The sequence below is a fragment of the Scyliorhinus canicula genome, chromosome 6, assembly GCF_902713615.1.
Source record: "Scyliorhinus canicula chromosome 6, sScyCan1.1, whole genome shotgun sequence".
In the NCBI taxonomy this organism is placed as follows: Eukaryota; Metazoa; Chordata; class Chondrichthyes; order Carcharhiniformes; family Scyliorhinidae; genus Scyliorhinus; species Scyliorhinus canicula.
This window is the reverse complement of record NC_052151.1, coordinates 87,480,822-87,492,121: the sequence shown is the minus strand read 5'-3', so window position 1 is coordinate 87,492,121 and position 11,300 is coordinate 87,480,822. Positions and strand designations below refer to the sequence as shown.

Below are 11,300 nucleotides of genomic sequence, written 5' to 3'. Positions count from 1 at the left end.
GACAATATACTTCAACTATAGTTACATTATTAAAACATAAACACTTCTTCCATTAATCAGATATGCAGACATATACCTACACTCACCTGTGAGTGGTCAAGCTCACAGTGATTGAAGTCCCCTTAGCGACTGACCAAGTCACTCTTGCGTTTGACTCCGTCAAAGTCACTCTGGTTTTTCAGACTTGTATGCTGTTAATGGATAGGCTTCCACCAATGATTTTTCCACCCACCACTGGCCCCAAATCCACTCCAGGTGCCCCAAGCCTGACATGTAGGCTTTTGTTTGTAACTCTTGACAATTTGTTGAACCTCCTTGGATCTGGTTAGCTTTAAATTCTGGAGATGGAATGTTTCTTGGGAGAATGATGTGGAGATGCCGGTGTTGGACTGGGTTGCGTACAATAAGAAGTCTAACAACACCAGGTTATAAACCAACATGTTATTTTGGGATCACTAGCTTTCAGAGCGCAGCTCCTTCACCTGACACCTACAGCTCCTGATACACAAGTGATAGTATTTCTCCATTTACCTGGATGGTGCAGTTCTAACAACATAAGGAGCTCAACATCATCAAACAACACACTAATTGTCACCCTATCCACCATCTTAAACAGTGACCCCCTCCACCACCAGCGTACAGTGGTAGCAGTGTGTAACATACACAAGATACACTTCATCAATACAATAGCATCTTCCAAACCTGAAACCTCTGCTGCCAAAGGCACCAGCACCTGCAATTTCCCCTACAAGCCACATATCTTTCTGATTTGAAACTATAGTGCCGTTCCTTCACTATTGCTGGGTCAAAATCCTGACACTCTGTTCCTAACGTGGGTGTACCCATGTCACTTAGAATGCAGTGGGTTCAAGAATGCGTCTCCAGAAGTAGAATTGTGCTTTTGGGGGCCCCCTTCACCCCACACGTCACACCCCACCTTCTGGTGATGTCAAACATGCCCCCTAATGACATCAATGCCCTCCTGATCCTGCCCACCTTCCACTCACACAATGCTATCTGGCCTGGCCTCTGCTCTCACTTTCATCAGTCCAATTGTCCAGCCTGCCACACTCTCAGCCTTGCCCTATGGTCGAGTTGCCACGCTGCTCCATGAAAACCACGCTGGCACCTGCCTGGACCTCGCACCTCCCGACTGCTCACCTCTCACTCAGGTGGCTGGGCCTTGAGACTCGTTGGCTGTGTGCGCTCCGGCTGTGTCTCTGACTGCTGCTGGCTTTATCTAAAAATAATAATAATCTTTATTAGTGTCACAAGTAGGCTTACATTAACACTGCAATGAAGTTACTGTGAAAAGCCCCTATTTGCCACATGCTGACACATGTTCGAGTACACTGAGGGAGAATTCAGAATGTCCAATTCACCTAACAAGCACATATTTCCGGACTTATGGGAGGAAACCGGAGCACCCGGAGGAAACCCACGCCAACACATGGAGAATATGTAGACACCACACAGTGACTCAAGCTGGGATTCGAACCTGGGACCCTGGCGCTGTGAAGCAACAGTGCCAACCACTGTGCTACCGTGCCTCCCATATCCTTCCCTTGCCTCTGCTCTCCCCCTCGATTGTTGGCCTCTCCATTGCTGGTCCAGTTGCCACCCAGCCCTGCAAAATTACTGTGACTTAAAACTGACAAATCCCCTGGATTTGACTGTCTACATTAATTACAGTGTTGTAAAAAAGGTGGCTTAAAGGGGGCAGTTTTCACAATTCCCCAGATTTTGGAATGCGCTGAGCGAATTGGAAATTGGCATCTCGATTCATGGGCAGGTACATGTCAGTTATTAATTAATTGATATTTATTGTCACATGTACTGAAGTACAGTGAAAAGTATTTTTCTGCAACCGAGGGAACGTACACAGTACGTACATAGACAAAAAGAAGAACTGACAAAGTACATCAACAAATAGTGATTGGTTATGGTACGGAACATGGGCCAACCAAAGCAAATTCATGAGCAAGAGCTGCATAGGGCGTCGTGAATAGTTTTCTTACAGGGAACAGATCAGTCCGATGGAGAGTCATTGAAGAGTCTAGTAGCTGTGCGGAAGAAGCTGTTCTTATGTTTGGATGTGCGGGCCTCAGACTTCTGTATCTTCTGCCTGATGGAAGGTGTCTGGAAGAAGGCAGTGCCTGGGTGGCAGAGGTCTCTGATAATGCTGTCTGCCTTCCTGAGGCAGCGGAAGGTGTAGACTGAATCAATGGGAGAGTGGCAAGCTTGTGAGATGCGTTGGGCTAAGTTCACCGCTCCCTGCAGTTTCTTGCGATCTTGGACCGAGCAGCTGCGATATCAGGCTTCTGATGCAGCCGGATAGGATGCTCTCTATGGCACATCTGTAGAAGTCTGTGAGAGTCGATGCAGCCATGCCGAATTTCTTTAGCTTCCGTAGGAAGTAGAGACGTTTGGCTTTCTTGCATCAACGTGAGTGGACCAGGACAGACTGTTGGTGATGGTGACCCCCCCAGGAACTTAAAGGTACTGACCATCTCCACTTCGGAGCCATTGATGTAGACAGGGGTGTGGGGGGAGGTTGTGCTACGCTTCCTGAAGTCAACGATCAGTTCTTTGGTTTTTCTGACATTTAGAGAGAGGTTGTTTTCCGTACACCATGTAACCAAGTGATCTATCTCCCTTCTGTAGTATGATTTGTCGTTGTTTGAGATACCACCCACCACAGTTCTATCATCTGCAAACTTAAGATTGAATTGGAGTTGTATCTTGCCACATAGTTGTGTGTGAATAGGGAGTACAGTAGAGGACTGGGCACACATCCTTGCGGGGCCCCCGTGTTGAGGACTATTGTGGAGGAGGTGCTGTTGCCTATCCTGACAGATTGCGGTCTGTTGGTGAGGAAGTCAAGGATCCAGCTGCACAGGGAGGGGTCAAATCCAAGATTGCAGAGTTTGGTTATTCGTCTTGTTGGGATAATGGTGTTGAAGGTGGGGTTGTAGTCCATGAACAGCAGTCTGACCGAAGTATCCTTGTTGTCAAGGTGTTTGAGTGTTGATTGTAGGGCCAGGGAGATAGTATTTGCTGTGGACCGGTTGTGGCTACAGGCGAACTGAAATGGATTGAGACTGTCTGGGAGGCTGGTGTTGATCATTTCAACGGTAGTTGTTGAGGCACGCTATCTTGTTCTACTTTGGTACTGCCGTTATGGTGGTCTTCTTGAAGGAGGTGGGGACCTCCGAGCGGAGAAGTGAGGTGTTGAAGGTATCTGCGATTACACTCGGCAGCTGGCTCCGAGTGCTCGCCCAGGGACTCGGTTGGGGCCCGTCGCTTTCCGTGGCTTCACTTTCAAGAAGGTAACTCTTACTTCTGAGGCTGTAATAGTGGGTATGGGTGTGTCCAGGGCTATTGGGGTGATTGGCACTGATGTATTGGCTGTCTGTTCAAAGCAGGCATAGACCATGTTCAGTTCATCAGGGAGGGATGCTCCAGCCCAGAGATTCCACCTAGCTTTGCTTTGTAGCCTGTAATCGTTTTTCAGCCCTTCCCTAGACGTCATGGGTTTGTGTCGTTGTCCTGGGACTCTAGTTTGATCTGGTACTGCCTTTTGGCATCCCTGATGGCTTACATACGTCGTACCTAGATTTCTTGTATAGTTCGGGGTCGTCAGATTTGAATGCCTCTGTCCGGGACTTCAGCAGGGAGTGAACCCTTTGGTTAAGCCAGGGTTTCCAATTGGGGAATACCCATACTGTCTTTGGTACACAGTCCTCGACACACTTACGGATGAAGTCTGTGATGATGGTTGTGTACTCGTCCAGGTTAACAGCAGCTGAATATGGACCAGTCCACAGACTCTTAAGGAGTCGCGGAGGACGTCCTCTGATGCATTGTCCTCGGACCAGCACTGCATGATTTTCTTGACTGACTCAGCACACTTGAGTTGCTGTTTGTAAGCCGGAAACATTATGTCAGTTATTGAAAAATGAGTTACTAAGGAAATGGTTATGGCAATTAGAAAACCACGATGATTAGGCAAAGCCAGCATGGGTTTTGTGAAAAAAAGATAATGTTTCTCAAATCCATTAGAATTTCTTTGACGGTGTAAACTATCAGGATAGATAAAGGGGAACAATTGTAGTAAATTTTGATTTTCTAAAGTTATTTGATAGGTTGCCACACGAAGGAATGCTGCATAAGGTAAAAGCACATGATGTTCGATGTAATAAATTAATATGGATAGAGAATTGGTTGAAGGACAAATGGGGATGGAACAAAATGTTTTTTTCCAAGGTGACAAGCTGTTAATAGTGGGATATCACAAGGATCAATACAAGAACCATGTAATCAATATTAATGTCTTCGATGAAAGGATCAAGTGTGATGCATCAAAGTTTGATGATACAAAGCTAGGTGGGATATGTATGGAGGGTGCAAAGACTGAAGAGGGATTTAGACAGGTTACATCAGTGACCAAAAAGGTGACAGATGGCGCATCGTGTGGGAAATATTGAGAGATTATTAACTTTTTGGTGAAGAGACAAAACAGTACTTTTTACATGGTGAGAAACCATTAGATGTTGTCTTTCACATGGATTTGGTGTCATCATACAATTAACAGTTAACTTACGAGAAGCAGCTAGCAATTAGGATGACAAATGGTATGTTGGGCCTTTATTAGAAGCGACAAGATGTATTGCTTCATTTATACAGGACTAATGCCTGGAGTGCTGTCGAGCTTTTGCTTTCTGCACATTAGGAAGGATATATTTATCTTCGAGGGTTTGCAATTAAGGTTTAGCAGATGATTCCTGGATGCGAAGGTTATCTTAGGAGAGAATGAGTTGAATGATCCTGCATTCTTTGCAGGTGATAAGAATGAAAGATATATGATTCTGAGAGAAGTTCTTTACAGAGTAGAAAGAATAGAATAGAGCTTTGTTGTCCACTCAGAAGTGGAAATTTGTCGTTGGCTTCCCCTCAAACAGTAAATATTTCATGTACACCTCCATTCATGAATTTGTGCACATAGAGCACATCCATACCATACAAACATAACACATTGCACTCTGCCGTGAAAGCATTTTCTGCAATTAAAATAATGTAAATTTACCTTGCTGTTTTTATTTATGTTATTTAGTAAGCTTATGGAACTGGAAACAAAATACCTCTTCAACAGATTTTTCATAGCAAGAGGCAAGCGCCAGCCCAAAGGAGCCTTTCAAATTGATGATATAATGAGTGCGAGGGATCACCAATGATGGCCTGAGCTTTCCTCTTAACTGTGTTGTGAAATACATTATAGAGCTTTGTTTGCTGTCCACTAATAATTTTATCTGCAATGTTGACCATTCTGGTCAGCTTACTTTTCATTTCACACTCTGGCTACAATACCAGACTATAATGTTGAATGCTAAGATTGTCTCTGCCAGACTTTACTTGCCTTCTCCAAAACATCTTGACTTACTCCTAACTCTTTAAATTGATATTATTGATGAAGCTTAGCTTCTGGTCTATATATATATTCCCAGATACTTGAAACAATTTACAGCCTCTAGCCTCTACCGGTGAGGTTGTAGAGATTGTGTCCCGTAGCTGGCGAGTCTAGAACTAGGAAGCATAGTCTCAGGATAAACGGGTCAAGATGAGGAGTAATTTCCTCACTCAGAAAGTTGGGAATAAAAACATTTTTTTAACTCCGAGTGTTGTGAATGTTTGGACAATATATATTTCAGATTGAGGTTGTCATTTAGCTATGATTTTATCAAATGGAGGAGCTAATTTGAGGATTCATTTGACCTACTCTGCCTCCTATATCTTATCTTCTTAATTATAACAGTGAAAAACTGCAACATACTGTATTTAATGCCTACTATTTGGGCTGAGGTTATACTATTATTTGCTTTTTTGAGACTTTATGGGCTATTTCTGCATTAATTGCAGTTAAAACTTGAGGTGTTGTTGTTCCCTGTTGCTTTCTTCATGGTAACCAGTCAGCACCTTTTCGGGTTGTAGTATAAATTGTTGTGATTGTTTCGAAATTTAGCATTCTTACATTTATATTGATGAGTGCAAGACAGAAACGTGGGCAACATGTCTCTCATTTCAGCAATGTCCAAGGTCTATGGGTAGGATTTTCCCACCAGCCTGCCGCATGTTTCCAGCGGCAGAGGCAGCCTGCCAGCTGGATCTACCAGGAAACCCATGCGCCAGCGTGGGACTGGAAATTCCCGACTATATAAAGAGCCGGTAAATCCTGCCCTATATGTACATATGCTAGGAAATCTCCCATGGCACTGCTTGCAGTAAGTTGGAAGGTACACTAACTTAGAACATTTGACATGTGATCAGGAAGTGTGCGCAATATACAAGTAACATGACAGGATGTGTACGGCAATTGCATATAATCTGGTTCATTCCAAATGATTGTCGTTGGATTACGTTGATCGACCAGAGTAATGAGATGTTATGATTGTGTTGTGCCATCTTCTGTTTCCCTTGTTTTTCAGTTCTTGGCTTTTGTTTCTTGTAATGCTGCTATTTGTGTTGTATAATGATCCTTTACAATGCAGGAAGACATTTTGTGTTATAATTGTTAAGTTTTCTAAATTGCTTAATTGCACTGGACGTTGTTTCCGTTTTATAGCAAAAAGAGAGTTGATTATTATGTTTGTGTTGGAGTAAAATACAAAGGAAAAGTTGTTGTATTTTTCAGTGTTTTGTTCGCCACTAATATATGGCAATTGTGATCCAGGTACATGGCTGGTGGCAAATTATGCTGCAATTAAAATGCAGGTAGTTAATGCTTCAGATACGTTATTGGCAACTCTGCACTGTTCCCAAATTGGGGAAAGTTGAGCACAGTGTGTGTATTCAAAAACTGATCGCCAGAAATTGGGGGATATATATAGATTTTGGGTTTGGGAACCATAGATACCGAAGATAGGCAGGCGAGTAATTTTAAGGTATTTTATTAAGAAGCAGCAGTTTAGGAACGGCACAGTGGTTAGCATTGCTGCCTCACAGCACCAGTGACCCAGGTTCAATTCTGGTGACTGTCTGTAGGGAAGTTTGTACATTCTCCCTGTGTCGTGGGTTTCCTTCAAAGATGAGCATGTTAAGTGCAGTTACGGGGATAGAGTGGGGAGTGGGCCTAGGTGGGCCCCTTTCAGAGGAACAGTGCAGACTCGATGGGCCAAATGGCTGCTTCCTGCATTGTTGGGATTTTTTGGTATGATGCATTATCTAAATTGACAGATAAAGTATTATTATTGCTGTCTCTCGCGAGCAAAGATTATTGTCTTCCATGAGTTCGATGTTGGCTGAGGCCAATTTGGGATCAGCAGACTTTTTGTAGTGCTTAGGGCATTTGATGTATTGTTAGATGTCTGATTGTGGATTATCATTTTGGGTCAGTGTATCCTTTTTGCCGTTTTTGCTTTTCCTCCTCTTTTGTTATTGTTGGGTCTCAAAATGCTGAGATCCTTCCCATAGGCTCTGCCACAATCTGGTTCAAATGGTCTCCCAGAAGTTGATGACAGTGTTACATTTTTATATGTTGGCTTTCAGCACATCCTAAAATTCTTATTCTGAGCTCCTCTGGTGCGTCTACCCTGACTGACTTGGGAGAAGAAGAACTGCTTTGGAAGTCTGGTATTGGACATCCAAACTTTATGACCAACCCAATGAAAGTGCTGGTGATGATCATTGCCTCCACGGTAACTTATCTGTGAGAGGACACTGGAGTTATTGTGCCCATCTTCGCACTTAATGTGCAATGTCTTCCGCAGGCAGTGTTAATGGTATAATTTAAGTTTTGTGATGCTTCCTAAATGTTGTCCATGTTTCAATGGGTCCTCAGGGAAAACGAATGAGGTGCAAAGACATAAAGCTTAACACTGGGACATTTGTTAAATTTTCAACTAACTTTGGTGCGTGCAGCAAGGCAAAAAGTGTTGGGGAGAAACTGTTGAGCAAGTGGAAGAAGAAAAACATTTGGAGGAAGATGCCCAAGACCAAATGTATCTTGAGGCATGGGTCAGCCACCTGGCCTGATCTTGAAGTATGCATTCGAAAGGGTTGTAGAAAAGTGTCAATGGTTACATGGACTCTAGGAATGAAATGCATATGGACTCTTTAGTCCAGCAAAAATTTCAGAGTAATAGTTAGTTTGTGTAGCAACTTTATGGAAAGAAAATGTCTGATATTGTGGCTGAGGACCAAGATTGGTCAGAGACTACCAAAAGACTTTGATGCCTAAATGCCCAGTTTCCAGCGATTCACCATCGAGTGGCAAAAGCCCAAGTACCTATTATGTCGCACTGATAGCATGAATGAAACATCCATGAAATTCGATGTGCCTAGCAACTGAACTGTGGAATGAAAACCGTTCTAATGAAACCACAGGACGCAAGAAGCCAAGATTCACGATGGTACTAGCCTGCATGGCTGTAGAAAGAAAATTGAAAATAAAAACAAAAAATTCTGGATACACTTGGCATCTCTGGAGAGAAAATATTTCAAGTTGATGGCGTTCCATCGAATTGAAGAAAGGTAGAAAAGTAACAGGTTTGATGTCAGTGGAAGGGGAAGAGTAGGAAGAATAAAAGAGAACATAAGTGATCGGATAGAAGGCAGGAGAAATTAAGTAACCAAGGATTTATGTTGCAGAAGTAAGAGGGAGTGGTAATGGATACAGTAAAGAAATAAAATGTTTTAGCTAGATGAGGTGAGAATGACCAAATAGCAGCCATTGAATACAACATGAAGGGATGAAGAAAGAAACAGCTAACCCCCACAAAAAGGAATACAGAGCAAGATGGAGGGATAGGTTTCGATCTAAAGTTGTAAACTCAGTTTTGAGTCCTGAAGGCTGTAGAATGCCTAGGCAAAAAGTTAATTAATTTTCAAACATTTAAGGGCAGCACGGTGGTGCAGTGGTTAGCACTACTGCCTCACGACACCGAGGTCCCAGGTTCGTTCCCGGCCCTGGGTCACTGTCCGTGTGGAGTTTGCACATTCTTGCCCTGTCTGCGTGGATCTCACCCCCATTATCCAAACAGATGTGTAGGGTAGGTGGACTAGCCGCGCTAAATTGCCCCTTAATTGGAAAAAAAAGAATTGGGTACTCTAAATTTAAAAACAAATTCTAATATATAACTGTGTCTAAAATCAGACTCCCTGCACGGGTTTTTGTGGAATAGATACCCAGGTGCTTCACGCAAAGAACACAGCTCATTGGTGTGGGGCATGTTCAGATATATAAACTATGAGATCCAGAGGTGCCTGCAGTGAAATAACACCCAAATTGCATTTATATCAAGGGACTTAGCCATCATTTAACTTCGGATGTACAAGATATTTAAGGATCAAGTTCATGCTGAACGGAATAGAATAATGGAGATAAAACCTTCACGAAGAGTGGAAATAAGTGTGCTGCCCTGTTTGAGATTTTGTTTTGTTAGCAAATCATGGGATGTCATTAATGTGCAAGCTGTCATTGATCATCAAGAGATGTAGAATATCCAATTCAATCAGTGGAAAGGAAGATGATTTGTTATGGGAAGATAATTCTTAAACCAGAAGCACCAAATCTGATGCAAATGGAGATCCTTACGATGATGACTCCGTGAATCCATTTAACTCTTTGAATTGGATGCAAAAAATGATGAATTTGATGGTTTTTAAAATTGATTTGATTGTAGTTAAAGTTATTCTTGTAGAATTAATTCATTTAATAATACAAGCCATGTTGATTTAATTTGAATTACTGGTATGTGTTTTTCACATTTCAAATGATAACCACCTAACCAACACTGGCAGTTCATATTTTCTACCCTGTGTAATTTGGAAGGATTTTTCGAGGCTACAAAGATCAACTGATGTACTGCGATCTACTTTAATTTTAGCAAAAACCCAACAAACCTGTTGCCCTTTTTGCCTAACTAACATTAAACTGTACAACGTACAGAATCCATGGAAGGCGGCCAGTTGACCCATGAAGTCTGCACCGACACTACCAAGAGCACCCGCCCAATCCCCGTGACCCCACCTAACCTGCATAACTTTGGACTGTGGGAGGAAACCGGAGCACCCGGAGGAACCCACGGAGAATGTGCAAACTCCACACAGTCACCCAAGTCCGGAATCGAATCCAAGCCCCTGGCGCTGTGAGGCAGCAGGGCTGACCACTGTGCCACCTTGCTGTCCCGTAGTCAGTAGACTGTATAGGAATGCATACATTTTTACTTGTGAATTATATTAGATTACCTGGTTACTTAGTCCATTAAGTGTCAACTGTGGCTCGCTGATAGTGCTCTCAGAATTGAACCAGGAGGCTGTGGCTTCAAGGCTCACTGCAGAGATTGGAGCACAAAATCCAAGTTAATGCTCCAGTGCAGCACGGAGGGAGGATGGTACACCTGAACATACCATGTTTCTCAGGATCAGTTTGTTGTCAGCAATTTTAAAATAATTGTTGATTGGTAATTCTCCAGCCACTCTCCTGACTTTTGGTTTGCATGTTTTCATCTCTCAATTTTTTTTTGCTGCTGCTGCTGTTTTACTTCCGAGTCTATCAATAAAGTGTGATAGTATAGAGAGCACATAAAAGAAGTTTATTATATGCGTGCTTGGCAGCATATTTCATTGACAATATATTTAATACAATTTGTAGCTATAAGTCAACATAAATGTTGGTCACTTTTGCTACATTGGAAGTATGAGTATGGTTAGTTTTTCAGTAAAATTTGAATAACATGGTCTGTGGTATGCATCGTGGAAAAGAAAAATGCATTTCTCACATTTGATTTTGTTCTTTTTTACCTAAGGAAGGAAGGATGATGTACTTGCTTTAGAGAGGACGCAGTGAAGGTTAACTTAGATTGATCCCTTAGAGAGAGGATTGCCCTCATGATGAGCAGAGATTGGATAGAATCAGCCTATACTTTCAGGTATAGAAGAATGAGACGTGACCTCTTTGAAACGTACAAGATTCTACTGGTGCGTCATGGGGTGTCGGCTGTTTTCCCTGGCTGAAGACTCTAGTCTCAGGATCAACCATTTAGGACTGAGATGAAGAAAGTCGAGTTGAGGCTGAGGTTCAGCTATTATTTGATTGTGAGACTGTGGACCTACTCCTTTGCTTGCCTTTAGTATTTGTCCTTTACATCTGTGAAACTTCCATAATCCATAAACCTAAAAAGTGCACATTTTTGCAATGTGTAAATTATTAATATATGCAGTACCATGTGTGTATTTGTCACTAAATACTTCAGTCAAGAACAAAGTGCATTATTGCAGCATTTGTGCTCATTTGAAAATTTGCC

The 11,300-nt window shown here is 42.5% G+C and overlaps 1 protein-coding gene across 2 annotated transcripts in view; it reads left to right on the top strand.

Moving 5' to 3' along the window:
• Positions 1 to 11,300, top strand: part of nt5dc1 (5'-nucleotidase domain containing 1) — a 641,953-nt gene that overhangs the window by 70,769 nt on the left and 559,884 nt on the right. The gene's annotated exons all lie outside the window — the stretch shown is intronic.